This window comes from Gekko japonicus, unplaced genomic scaffold (assembly GCF_001447785.1).
Source record: "Gekko japonicus isolate JY-2015 unplaced genomic scaffold, Gekko_japonicus_V1.1 scaffold8, whole genome shotgun sequence".
Lineage (NCBI taxonomy): Eukaryota > Metazoa > Chordata > Lepidosauria > Squamata > Gekkonidae > Gekko > Gekko japonicus.
The window spans coordinates 3662030-3676790 of NW_015167057.1; the positions used below are offsets into that span (position 1 = coordinate 3662030).

The 14761-nt window shown below is 45.6% G+C and overlaps 1 protein-coding gene across 1 annotated transcript in view; it reads right to left on the reverse strand.

Moving 5' to 3' along the window:
* The window catches only part of SP6 (Sp6 transcription factor), a 41438-nt gene extending 30511 nt beyond the window's left edge, over positions 1 to 10927 (reverse strand). The window contains exon 1 of the mRNA XM_015412444.1: positions 10735 to 10927. The gene's annotated coding sequence lies outside the window, so the exon portion shown is untranslated. The remainder of the gene's footprint in view (positions 1 to 10734) is intronic.
* Between the last annotated feature and the right edge of the window lie 3834 nt (positions 10928 to 14761).

Here is a 14761-nt window from a genome sequence, read left to right on the forward strand (position 1 = left end):
ACCAAGTGCATGACCAAATGGGCACACTCAGAACCTGTGCTGAATGAATCTGTACAGCATTTGGTATACGCTGAAGAATTTGCGCAATGAATTGTTCGCTAGCCCAGCATGCAGCTCAGACCCTACTGACTGCAAGAGTTCAGGTGCCCGTTCGGCATACAGCAAAGCAATTACTGACAACGTTTGGCTTACTGCTGAACTCTGGATAGCCCACACTGTGAGCATGCCAACTTCTAAGAACTGGTCTCAATCAGTCCTGTTAAACCCATAACACTTATTGGGCTCAACGGCCGAACTGATTTCTTCTGCATGGTTATTCGGCAAAATCCCCCACCATTCATTTTACCGAAAAATCCAGTCTCAAGATCACGGATAAACATATTCTGTCAAAACCTTTGCAATGTGGGTTGGGTCAGAAGAAAACAGTTAGTAAAAAGAGAAGGGGGATGGAGCAAGTATATATTATGAATGCGGAGGTGAAGCCCTCACTTTCACTAAGTTGGGTACCCACAACATGGAATATTGCACCAACATGCCCGGAAGTGCAGACCGGCAGATCTATTTACTTATTTAGATATTCATACCCTGCTTTCCTCCCCAATAAGGATCCAAAACAACTTACAACGTCTTTCTCCTCTCCTCCATTTTATCCCCGCAACAACCCAGTGCTTATAAGGTGTCTCTCTTTATCATAACAGGGAAGACACTTTTTTTGGTAATGCCAGTGTGCCTTCCTTGTCTGCAAACACGTCATTGATTTCCTAACGAATGTTCAATATTTTTAATAAAAATAGCCCCTAAAATTTCCAAACTGCATTTGTTCTTTTAAAGAATGTGAGAAGAGCCCTGCTGGATCAGACCAATGGTCCATCTAGTCCAGTTCCATCCAGTTCCTCTGACGGCCAACAACAGGGCATAGAGGCCAAGGCCTTCCCTGATAAGAACATAAGAAGCTCAGGAAGGATGGCTCCAGAGCAAACTAATGTACGCAGTGGCCAAATCGCTCGCTCACAACTTTAATGCCAGTAGGTCACAAAGCAGAATTTTTGCTCACAAGACTCCACAGCTTAGAGGGAGCATTGCTCCCATCCCCTTCTGCATTAGGCACAAATTCTTTGTGGCCCTGCCCGCCCCTACCTTTCTGACCTTACTTCCCTGATATATATCTCCTGATGACCTTCAATCTTTCACTGGTTATGCTCAGCCATCAGAAAGCCGTCTGTTCTGCCCATTCTCTTTGGTTACCCCAAAGCTGCCTCCCAGAAAACCGTCAGTGTGCCCTCTTTTCCGCATCCTTTAAGCCAACCATTCCTTAAAATCTGCATGATAAAACAGTCTTGCTGGTCCTAAGCACGCATGGGGCCCTGCATGGAAGTAAAGTGGAATAAATCATTATTATCATGTGGCAGTGGATGTAGGATAGCCAGGAGATCCAAAGATTGTCTGGCAGCCTGAAACTCTAGCTCTTTTTGTGGTTTTTTGAGCTGAAAGAACTGTGACTGACCCAAGGTCACCCAGGTGGCTTCAAGTGGAGGACTGGGGAATCAAACCCGGCTCTCCAGATTAGAGTCTGATGCTCTTAACCATTACACCAAACTGGAGTACTGATGCAACAAATAAATGCTAGAGGAGAAATTGCCTCCTTTCCTGCAGATCCTCATCAAAAAAGCACTGGGCCTTTTTTTTTTTTTTGCAATAGGTACTTTTCGTCCCCAGCCACGGAGAGGCTGTGACTCAATGGCAGAGCATATGTTTGACATACAGAAGGTCTCAGGTTTAACCATGAGAGACTGATTCATTTTTTAAAAATCTTCAGAGACTGATTCATTTTTTAAAAATCTTCAATCTCTTCATAGTCCTGTTGAACTTTGTGTTTGGATGAGAAATTAAAAAAAAAATCAATGCCAAGTGATTGCCCTTAAATTGAGGAACAAGTATTTGAGGGACCCTTAGAGAAGGCCACCTTTGGGCTTTGGAGACTGGCCTGTCTTTCTCAGAAGATCGGTGGGGGGCACTGGGTGACAGAAGGATTGCTGTGAGATGCAATTACTCTTTAAGGAAATAGAGGTGCTAAAAGCAAAAGTTCTTTCTGACTGTGAACACAGGTTTACAGTGCCCTGCCTGTGATTTCCGATGGCATTGGCCATATATTAGATACAATGTTTTCAGAGGCATATTGCAATTGTGGTTTAGGGACCACAGAAAATGTGAAGCATGTTTTATTTGAATGTCCATGGTATAAGAAGGCTAGAGAGAAATGGATCAAGCCGCTTATGTGCCAGCAAAACAAGCTTCCCCTAGATATTTGAGTTACTAAATTTTTAATGGATTCCATGCTAAATTCCTTCTTCAGGCCATAAGAGTACGGGAAGCTTATGACAGAACATCTTCTCTAATATGGTATAGCCTATCCTCTGTAGCTTGAATTCTTTCTTTCGTCCTTTTATTGCTAGCTGGGATTGATTGAGACTACTCAGGACCTGTAGGTCAGAGGAGGGAGGGAGGGAGTTTATGGTGCATCAGAAAAGGTCTCAGGTAGTATACAACTAGAAGGGGCTGCAGTGGCTCAAGTGGTTAAGACGCTGAACTGCAGACCGGAAGGTCGGTAGTTCAGCAGTTTGAAACCTGAGTGCCGCATGATGGAGTGAGCTCCCGTCTCTGGTCCCAGCTTCTGCCAGCCTAGCAGTTCGAAAGCGAGAAATTGCAAGTGGATAAATAGGTACTGCTTTGGTAGGAAGGTAACAGCGTTCCATGCGCCTTGGCGTCTAGTCATGCTAGCCACATGACCACAGAAACGTCTTTGGACAGCACTGGCTCTTTGGCTTGGAAAAGGAGATGCGCACCGCAACCCTAGAGTCGGATTCGACTGGCTTTCGAGCACGGGAGACCTTTACCTAGTACACAACTAAGAGACAAAGCTTTACTATGAGGTAAGATAACGTGGTTGTCTCAGGAGATGAATATCGGATGCTGTAAAAGATGCCAGAATGGGAGGCAGATTAACGGGACACAATCCATCCAGGAAGGTCTTCTAGGCAAGCTCCACGGAAAATGTGCTCCATACATTGTTAGTAGGTCTGTCACAGAAGAAACGTTCTAACAGCACCAGTTAATGGGTCTGAGTGGACACGGCTGAACGTTTCTCTTGCTCCCTTCCGGCTAAACAGCAAAATGTTTCAACAATTGCTTCAGACCCTTCACGTTCATCACACGGTTACAGCTCTCTTGGCTGGTTGCCGCATTCCCTACATACTTTCATCATGCTCCCCCAGAATGAAAACCACCAACCTCATCCCATCGTGTATTAGCAGCGACCTCTTCTCGCCCAACTGAAATTAAGCCTATGTACTTCCCCCACCCAACATACATAAAGAACCAGGTTATCAACTTCTTTGGGCAAGATCCTGTCTTTTGCTTATACTTAAAGTACCCTGTGCATTACTTTTAAATGAACATCCAAGGGACCAAGTGCATGACCAAATGGGCACACTCAGAACCTGTGCTGAATGAATCTGTACAGCATTTGGTATACGCTGAAGAATTTGCGCAATGAATTGTTCGCTAGCCCAGCATGCAGCTCAGACCCTACTGACTGCAAGAGTTCAGGTGCCCGTTCGGCATACAGCAAAGCAATTACTGACAACGTTTGGCTTACTGCTGAACTCTGGATAGCCCACACTGTGAGCATGCCAACTTCTAAGAACTGGTCTCAATCAGTCCTGTTAAACCCATAACACTTATTGGGCTCAACGGCCGAACTGATTTCTTCTGCATGGTTATTCGGCAAAATCCCCCACCATTCACTTTACCGAAAAATCCAGTCTCAAGATCACGGATAAACATATTCTGTCAAAACCTTTGCAATGTGGGTTGGGTCAGAAGAAAACAGTTAGTAAAAAGAGAAGGGGGATGGAGCAAGTATATATTATGAATGCGGAGGTGAAGCCCTCACTTTCACTAAGTTGGGTACCCACAACATGGAATATTGCACCAACATGCCCGGAAGTGCAGACCGGCAGATCTATTTACTTATTTAGATATTTATACCCTGCTTTCCTCCCCAATAAGGATCCAAAACAACTTACAACGTCTTTCTCCTCTCCTCCATTTTATCCCCGCAACAACCCAGTGCTTATAAGGTGTCTCTCTTTATCATAACAGGGAAGACACTTTTTTTGGTAATGCCAGTGTGCCTTCCTTGTCTGCAAACACGTCATTGATTTCCTAACGAATGTTCAACATTTTTAATAAAAATAGCCCCTAAAATTTCCAAACTGCATTTGTTCTTTTAAAGAATGTGAGAAGAGCCCTGCTGGATCAGACCAATGGTCCATCTAGTCCAGTTCCATCCAGTTCCTCTGGACGGCCAACAACAGGGCATAGAGGCCAAGGCCTTCCCTGATAAGAACATAAGAAGAGCCCTGCTAGATCAGACCAGTGGTCCATATAGTCCAGCATCCTGTTTCACACAGTGGCCAAGCAGTTCCTCTGGCGGGCCAACAACAGGGCATGGAGACTGAGGCCTTCCCTGATAAGAACATAAGAAGAACCCTGCTAGATCAGACCAGTGGTCCATATAGTCCAGCATCCTGTTTCACACAGTGGTCAACCACTTCCTCTGGATGGCCAACAAGAAGGCAATAAAGGCTTTGTTGCCTCCTGGCTCTGAGATTCAGAGGTTTTAGTGCCTCTGAATGCGGGGGTTCCACTCAGTCACCATGGCTAGTAGCCACTGATGGACCTATCTAATCCCCTTTTAAAGCTGTCTGTGCCTGTGGCCATCACAACATCCTCTGGCCGTGAATTCCACATTTTAATCACTCTCTGTTTAAAGAAGTATTTCCTTCTGTCCATCCTTCACCAGTGTGATTAACACAGAAGGAAGACGTTTCCTCCCCACTGAGGGCTGGAAAGCAGCAAAGGGTCTTGATCATAGGTACCACATTAGGTATAGATCCAGGGGGTCAGCCATGTTGGTCTGAAGCAGTAGACCAAATTTAGAGTCCAGTGTCACCTTTAAGACCAACAAAGGTTTATTCAAGGTAGGAGCTTTCGTGTGCATGCACACGAAAGCTCATACCTTGAATAAACCTTTGTTGGTCTTAAAGGTGCCACGGGACTCTAAATTTGTTCCACATTAGGTATAGTTTGACTCTAATATATCAGTTTAATACCAAACTGTGGTGTAGCAGCTCAGAGTGTGAACTCGGGAAATCCTGCCCTATCTATCAACTCTGGGGACAGTCTACGAGCCTTTACGCCCTCAGTTACAACGTAAGGATCATGACAACAACCTCCCTTCCAGAGCCGTTGCAAGATTAGCAAGCGAACGCATGCAAAGCTTTTTAAATTCTTGCAAGGCACCGGGGAAACTCTACATTATTATTGCTAAATTGCAGCCGTTAGTGAGAAGATAGAATCAAAGGACAGTAACCAACGTATCATATTTAATGCGTAAATTAGCTTTCCCATTTTTTCCCCCTTGTGTCTCCCATTAAAGCAAACCTTTGAGTCATTACTATGCCTATTTTACAGACAAGATCGCGAGGTGCCCAAGGCCTCCCAGGAATCCACAGCAGAAACTGGGAGGGACGCCAGGTTTCCCAGAGCCACATCCGATTCTAAAGTTGCAATCCTAATGCAGAATTACTTCAGTCTTAACTCAAGGACAGAATTGAACTGCCAATCAGTTGCATAATGCCAAACCTGTTTACTTCAGAAGTGTCACTGAACGCAATGGGACTGTCTTCCTGGTAGGTATATCCACGTAAGAGTGCTCGGGAATGACATCTTAGACTCCCTAGAAGTCACTACAGACCGAGCATGGTTTACCGGTCAGAGTGCCAGACTAGGACCTGTGAGACCCAGGTTCAAATCCCCACTCCGCCATGGAAGCTTGCTGGGTGACCTTGGGCCCGACACACACTCTCAACCTAAACTACCTCACAGGGTTGTTGTGAGGATAAAACGGAGGAGAGGGGAACAACGTAAGATGCTTTGGGTCCCCATTCAAAGAGAAGGGCGGGATATAAATAAAGTAAACAAACAGTGGATCATTGAGGGGAGGCTGAAGCTCGGTGGCAGAGCAGGTAACAGGCGATGAGAAAGGCCTCCCTCTGCCATGAGGTCCTGGAGAGCCACTACCTCTCAGAGAAGACGATACCAACCTTGATCAACCGAGGGTCTAACTCAGGAGAAGGCAGCCAGATGGTATTTGAATGCTCCCACCCGAATGAATACTGGTATGAACGAGCGCAGACGTCAGTCAGTAGGTAAGGTATGAACGAGCGCAGACGTCAGTCAGTTAGTAGGTTAGGAGCAAACGCGCTGGTCTGCTTGGAGAAAGAGACTGGTTGTCTGACAGTCAAACGATATGGGGGAGACTGATGGACGGACACGGCCTCCTAAACAAGAGGGTTTGTGTGTTGCTTTATATATTACCTTCTCTTGCAGAGACTGATATACATGCTGGAAAGACACTAGTTAAGGGTGGCCTGTGCCCTAACTTCACAAACTGTGGGCCGGTCAACACACATGGCACTTCCCTGTCCCCCGGGATCCATTTCAACAACTGCACGTGCACCTCTTCTCCACCTATTTGGAACGGAGCCTGTTCTTATCCGCAAGAGCCAGGAGGTGCGCCAGGCAGTACCTGGACCAGATAGGACTGGCCCATTCACATCCACACCGATCGGAGAACTACAGGCCTACCATCAAGGTCGGCTGAAGAGTTTATGAAGATAAACATGTGCAAAAGGGGCACCGAATGCTTGCAATGCGCTATAGAAAATATTACGCATTATTATTACGTTCCCTAGGACTGCCACTCTTACCAAATGCTTCTTGGAAATTAATTTTGGCATCGTGAAGAAATTAAAAAAAAAAACATACAGAAAGGTCCTTCTTGTGGAAACGAGAGGACAAAAGGGGGGGGGAAGCTGGACTGTCATCTAACCAACAGAATAAAACAAGAGTCCAGTGGCGCCTTAAGAACTACCAACATTTATTCCAGTTTAGAAGCTAAAAGGACTAAACTGAGGCTACCGTACTTTGATCGCATTATGAGAAGACAGGAGTCACTGGAAAAGACGATCATGGTAGGCAAAGCTGAAGGTAGCAGGAAAAGAGGAAGACCCAACAGGAGATGGATTGACTCCGTCAAGGAAGCCACAAAGGCCCTCTGTTTGCAAGGCTGCGAACAAATGACAGGACAGTTGGAAGGACATTCATTTACAGGGTCACCATAAACTGGAAGTGACTTGACAGCACTTAACCCACACACAAGCTTTGGTAACTCACTCCATCTGACGCATGAACAAACACTTCAGCGCATCTGATGAAGTGAGCTGTGTTTGTCTACTCGATTCCTGTTTTATTTTGCTGCTACAGACTAACATTGCTACCAATCTGGAATGTTCATCTAACAAACAGCCTACTTTGATCAGAGGGTTGCTTCACGCAATTGCACAGCGATAACTCTGTATCTGCAGCCAGGTGTGTAACCACCAGGCGGTCCTGGCCAATCCCATCTCCTTTGCAAGGGAACATATTACATGTGCTTGCAGTCACGCAACAATCACAGTGACACAGCATGTGCAAAAGATTGACAGGCACACTTTTTAAACCTAAGGCGTGAAGCAACGCTGTTGTCCTCATCCGCATGTCTATAAAGGTGGCCCCATCGTCATGCAGACCCTCCATGTGGCAGGTTTTAAACCCCACAAAGAAAAGGATACAAACAGTTCTGACCCATGCAGCCAAATCCACGGAAAAGCCGTCTACTGGAGAAGGTGCCCCACAGGTCAGATCTGCTAGTCTTTGCGTGATAATGCTGCTTTATACAGTACCACACTATTGGTCCGTCAAGGTCACTATTGCCTACTCTGACTGGCAAGGGCTCGCCAGGGTTTCACAGAGAAGTCTTTCACATCATCTACTACCTGATCGTTTTAACCGGAGATGCTGGGGATTGAACCTGGGACCTTCTGGAGATGCTCTACCACTGAGCCGTGTCCTTCCACCTTTAACGCGGCCCAAACTCTGCCATGCAAAGTAAAAGTGCAGCAGCTAGCGTGAGCAAAAGTGTTCAGTGCATAAACTGTTGCTACTACAGTGCTTGGGGAAGTGCCCATCGGCAGGCGGCAACATCTCAGTCAAAGCACCGCTGAGGCCACAAGACCCATCACTGTTGAGATGGGTTGACCCTGTCCTAAAACTCCAGGGTAGGATAAGGCCTAGTCTCAGTTTCTTCTTTTCGGTACAGCTCTCTCTCCCCCACCCCCCACATTGCCTGTTCCATGCCATTCCTTTGCACCACAGGTGTCCTCAGGAGAGAATGAAGCTCCCACAAACCACTGGCCATACTTCAGAGGACTACTGGAGAAGTGCCTGGTGCACAGACTTGAAGGCCATTTTGAGCCAGTGTGGCGTCATAATGAGAGTGTCGGACCAGGATCTGGGAGACCCAGATCTGAATCCCCACGCTGCTGTGAAAGCTTGCTGGGTTACCTTCGGCCAGTCACTCACTCTCAGACGGATTTATCTCAGAAGGTTGTCGTAACAACAAAACGGAGGCAAGCAGGATGACGTACGCCTCTTTGAGTCCCCCATCAGCGAGAAAGGAGGGGTGCGAATGAAGGAAAATAATAATAATAAATTTTTAAACAACAACGAACCCAGTACTGTCTGCACGGCCAATTGTGGCTCTCGAATGAAAGTACCTGTATAGCATCCTCTTTTCCCCAAACACATGTTTATAACACTCACGCTTTGCCATTCTCAGCGGAATGCCCCTAAAAGTTAGACATGGGAAGACAGCCGGAGCTTCTTACAAGATAAATCAGGCTAGGGGTGGGGTGGGGGGCCCAACTTCATTGTCCCTTTGCTAGAGGTGCTCTTCATTAGCACAGGTAGCTCGGATCTTCCTTCAGAAGCCTGCATCTTCGCAGTGACAGTATTCTTCAGATCAGGGTGCGGATCTATTTCTGTTGGGTACCATATGACTGTCACCCACCTCCAGACAACTTAACCCACCCTTCACACCGGTTCCACTGGCCACGGTCGAAGACTGAGCACACACAAGAGAACAGATGCCAGTTCTACAGTCTGGGATTGCATTATGGAGGGCCTGGAGGTTACAACAATTCTCTACTCTCTTTTGTAATAAAAGTTGGATTCTTCCTCTGCCACACGTTGCAGATGCCAAAAGATTACATCAAACAATCGAGCAGACTTTTTTTTAAAGAAAGCCATGATTGAAATCTAATTTTTGAAATTAACTTTTTGGTTTCCAGGAAGCAAGCCAACCAAAACAAAAAACACAACACCAATTCTCAATTCCCTAGGTTTTTTTTAAAATAAAACTTAAACTTAAAATGCACTTCTCAAAAAAACAAAAGGCTGTAATTATTTTGGATTGATTTCCTAATCTCTCTATAATCGGTATCTCTATCTCTATCCAAATCCAGTTTCCCCACATTATGAGAAATCTAATTTGGAAATAGGAGAAATTTTTTTCCAGGGTGTTTTTTTTGTTTGTTTTACTTATCCGAGCGACGACTAATTGTGTTGATCCTGTTTTACCACAAGAGATATTTGCAGAGAACTAAACTACCAAAATACGGGAACTGTTTCATTTGATATCACAATCAAACTAACTCCAGGAAACCAATTCCTGTTTCTCCACATTAGAAAGAGATATTGGGATATTTATTGTAATATGGGTTAACTTTTGTTTTTCAGACCTCCTAGTAGGACATCACCAGGTCCCTTTTTAACAGAGCAATCCCAAGCAGAGTTGCACCTTTCTAACCCCCATAACTCTGGTTAGGTGTAACTCTGTTTAGGACAGCATTGTTGACACCTTCCCATTTATAAAAGTGCTATTCTTTATCAACTCTTCCCATGTTTTATAAATTCATGTATATTTAGCTATCTTTGAATCTATCAGTGTAGATCTAAAGGTTTTTCACTACGGTCCTTTTTAGAATTGACAAATTTTATTATTTACAAAAATAAAGAATATTTCAATTTTGAAAAATGACAAATCAAGAGGGCTTTTAAGAACACGGTCCCATTTTACCTGCGTCCTTACATTTTCTAATTGCATACATTTCCCCCCTTCTAATTAATTCTCCCCCTCCAGTTAAATAATTCCCTCCCCCCCATTTGATCTTATGCACATTTACCCAGGGAGTAAGCACAACCGAGTTTAGTGGGCCTCGCTGTCAAGTACATAATTCTGCTTGCACGCCACTTCGGAACAACAGAGACGCAAAGTTGGGTTCATTCAAGGAAAAAAGGCACGGCCATCTATGCGGACTGTCAGCTAGGAGCGCCGAACGTGGAGTGGGCAATGTGGGGATTTAAACGCGTCTGGCAAATAGTACCCCAACATTGAAAAACAAAACTGTGCTTTCTCGGCGCTTCTTATGGGAGGGAAAAAAAGTTCACTCCTGGCTGGATCCACCTGTCATGATAAGCATGAAATCGCCAAATTCTGGAGCCACGGACTGCCTTCCAAAACTAAAGCAGAGGGCAGATTCAGGTTGGGTCGCCGTGTTGGTCTGAAGCAACTGAACGGCGCTGGAGTCCCGTGGCCATGCACACGAAAGCTTATGCCCAGAATTAAACTTTGTGGGTCTTCAAGGTGCCACGGGACTCCAACGTTGGTCTAAAGGCAGAAGAAGAGAGAGAGAGCGCGCAGGAGGGGAGAAGAAGAGTTGAGTTACCTACCGGTTTAGAGTTGCAGAAGGGAGCCGCGATTCTCCGGCAAGTCTCCCCACATTGGCTTCCCGGGCGGCGGCGGCGGCGACTCTGGAGGCAGGTCCAAATCCAGGCTGCCCGCGAGGGAGGCGCTCCCCGGCCAAGCACCGCCGCGAGAAGGGAGCTGGTCCGAGGTGGCGAGGCGGGAAGGCAGATAGCTGCAAGCGCCACTCCGGGACTGACGGGCTGGAGCGCTCGCAGGAGGGAAGGAGCCCGGAGAGCGCCAAGCCCCGCCTCTCCGCCCCGCCCACCCCCGCTACCTGCCGCCTCTCGAGCGTTAACCCTGCCGGGCCCGGGCGAGGCAGCAGAGGCGGGGAGGGGGACGGTTCGGCTGCGCTTTCAAGAGTGTTGCAATACAAAACCCGTCCAGCGTTTCCACAAGAGGTATTTGCAGAGACCTGAACTGCCAAACTACGGGGACTGTTTCGTTTGATAGCACAGTCAAACCAACTCGATCCCTGTTTCTCCACATTAGAAAGAGATATTGGGATATTTGGCTTCCACAAGCCTAATCCTTTTGTCTTGTTTATTGAATACGCCAGCCGGTCGATTGGACTGGATTGACTAGCTCTTGTGTGATCCGCCTTTGAAAGAGATATTGGAATATTTGGTTTCCACAAGCCTAATCCTTTTGTCTTGTTTATTGAATACGCCAGCCGGTCCATTGGACTGGATTGACTCGCTCTTGTGTGATCCGCCTTTGAGTCGAAGTGAGAAAGGCGGACTATAAATGACATGAATAGAAGGAGGAAGGGAGGAAGGAACTTGAAAGACTCCTGCAATATAAAGTATATAATTGCAATATACATTGCATATTTTTTCTGTAGTAATAGACATCTTGCAATATAAAATATATAAGCGCTCTATCATATAGCTATCTATCTTGCATATTTTACCACTGCAGTATTTTCCCATTGCAATGTCCCCAGGGACGTCTGACCTGCCTTTACTAGAACCAAGGCCTGGTGGAATGAGCTCCCATATGAGATCAGGGCCCCGCGGGACCTTTTACAGTCCTGCAGGGCCTGCAAGACGGAGCTCTTCTGCCAGGCTGTTAGGGCAGCAGGCGCCCCCCCCCCAAAATTGGGCCTCCCCTTAGCAGATCTGTATTACCTTCTAAGGACCCAAATTCGAAATAGACTGCATCTGTGAGGCTTTGACCAGAATTTGTATTATAGGAATGTAATTGTATTTTATTAAGGTTTTTAAATTGTTTTTCATTCTTTGTATATTGCATATTGGTAACTGTACCTGATGGAACTTCCCCTGCCATGCAGAGAGGGCAGGATACAAATCCAATAAAATAAAAATAAATAAAAAATTGTCATTGCAGAATGCTGCACAAACAAAACTGCCCAGTGGCACTTTAAAGACTATTGCAATGTAAAATATATAACTGCAATATAATATACATTGCATTTTCCCTAATAGTAATATACACACTGCATATTTTGGTCATTTCAGATGCTATGCAAATAGAACTGTCCCACTGCAACTTAAAACTATTGCAGTGTTATATATAACTGTAATACCATAGGACCGCATAATTTTTCTGTTGAAATATATATCGCTTCTTTTTGCATTGCAGCTGACACACAGTACAGTCTTGTGGCACCTTAAATACAATTGCGTTATAATGTATGTGACGGCAGTACAGTATATATTGCATGTTTGCTTTCAATTGCAATACAATATCAGTTGCATAGTTTTCCCATTGCAGGTGCCATGTAAACAGAACAGTCCTTTGGTACCTTAAAATGCTCACAAATTCAAGACAGACACAGAGACAGAAATATTAACTGCTCAATGCCCTTTTGAGAAAAAAACTATTCCTTCTTTATTATACATAGAGATTTATTATACATAGAGATAGACATTTAAAAAACCCACACATCCTACATATGTTGCCGTGTGTCCACCTTGAGTCTCACTGAGAATGATAGGCTATGAATAAATAAAATAAATATTAAAACCCGTTGGTTTGATTTAGCAAAGATTCCCTGACATTTTGCAATGGGAAGTTATTCTGGTTCTCAAGAAACTCCATGCATGAATACCCATGCAAAGCATCTGGCGTTGTGAATGTTAATTCTGTAATCTCTTGGTTACTTTTTCTCGGCATCAGTCTTGCTTACCTGGAAACAGGATTAAACAACTGAACAAATTTATTGTGGCATAGACTTCCGTGGACTTCCAGGAAAGTGATGCTGAATTTGTTTGGAGCTGCAAAAGACACTGCCAGCAGCGGCTGCCGCCTTCTGCTGGAGTTCAGCATGAGAATCAGGCATTCACACTGGAGTGGATCTCTGATCCATCGTTCAGTGCTGCAGAATTATAAACAAAGTCCTGATTTACATCTGCAAGGGAATGAGATGGTACTATGCTGAGGTAGCAGAATGGACTGCACAAAGTAGCAGGTCATATTTTGAAATACGCCCCATGTTAGAAAGTCCCTGCAAATAGAAAACCAGCATTGCAAGCAAAGAGAGGGGATAGCTGCTTTCTTCCTTCGGTGCTAGTTTTCTTCTTGTGCGGAAGGATCCTTCAAAACCGGAATCTCCCACTTACCGACTTCTGTGGTGCCATTTGAAGAACTTTCTACATTCCCCTACATATGCAAACAACCTCAAATGTGAATAACTGGGACATTGGCACATGGGCACATTCCTAGTGGTACTCTCTCCACTGCTTGTCATCTTCATTAACAAGCAGGCCTGTGCAAAGGCCTAGATGTGCTACCTGCTGTGAGGTGGTGGGTTTGGGAAGTTGGACACAGAGAAGCCTGGATTCAGATCCTGATTCTGTCATGGACACTTAAAGGGGAAGGGCCTTTTTCTGGGGGAACGTGCCGGAACAGAGTTCCAGAGCCTCTTTGACAAAAGTCTTTTAAAAATGTTTGAAACTTCATGAGTTTTCAGTATACAGATTGAAAACTTCATTTCCCTCTTGAGAGTTCCAGCACCTCTTTTTTTTCTTTTTTTAAACATCCTGTTACTGGGTGACCATTTTTTCTCAACCAAACCTATTTCACAGGAATGTTGTGATGGGGGAAACTGGGATTACGCCGCCCTAAACTCCTTGGAGAAAGAATATAGAAGGGATGTTGGAGAAAACCCAGTTTTTAAGGATGCATGGACACTCACTGGGGTTACCTTGAGCAATCTATTTCCTACCTCACAGGGTCATCTTGAGGCAAAGAAAGGAAGGAATGCAACAGTTAAACAATAGATCCACATAGATTCTTCTGCTGTTCAAACCCAGCTATTTAGGGGCTGAGCTGTTAAGCGCTGTGAATCGAATGGTGGCTAGAAGCAGGCTCGAATTACTGCCAGTTGGATTGGGACTGCCCAATATTGGGAAAGGGAATAGATTAAGAACTGGTAGCAAGTTATGGAATGAGCTGGAAAGAGCCGAGAGGCCTCCAAATCCTTTCATCTCAGTGAAGGACAATCTTTACCACCACCACCCCGGTCAGTCTTGTGGGCACGAACTGCTGGCAACAGCCTGTAGAGCAATTTAACAGCTTGAGGGAATCAAGTAAGACAACCCACATTCCCCTGACAGGGCAATTTAAAGCAACCCCGGGGTTTGATAGGCTGATGCAGGGTGTCTTCCTGGTTTCCAGTACAGCAGACAATCATAGAATCACATAGGCCCCGGTCACACGGAGCATTTGCCCCGCTGAAGAAGTCCCGCGGAGTATCCGGGCGCGATCACATGGGAACATCTGGGAGGCGTAGCACTCCCATGGCGAACCCATGGCAAGCCGCTGAAGCCGCGCAGTAGAAAACTAGCACACCGCATGTACTAGCAAACGCTTTGCCACGGGCCGCCTATGGAAGCCTCCCGGTGTGATCGCGCCGGCACGCGGCTTCCTCCCCCGTCGTCCTCTTTGCTGCAGGGAAGCCGCCGTCACATCTGATCGCATAATAGCGCATCAGAATGTGACGGCAGGGCTCTTTTGGTAGCAGGAACTCCTTTGCATATTAGACGACAC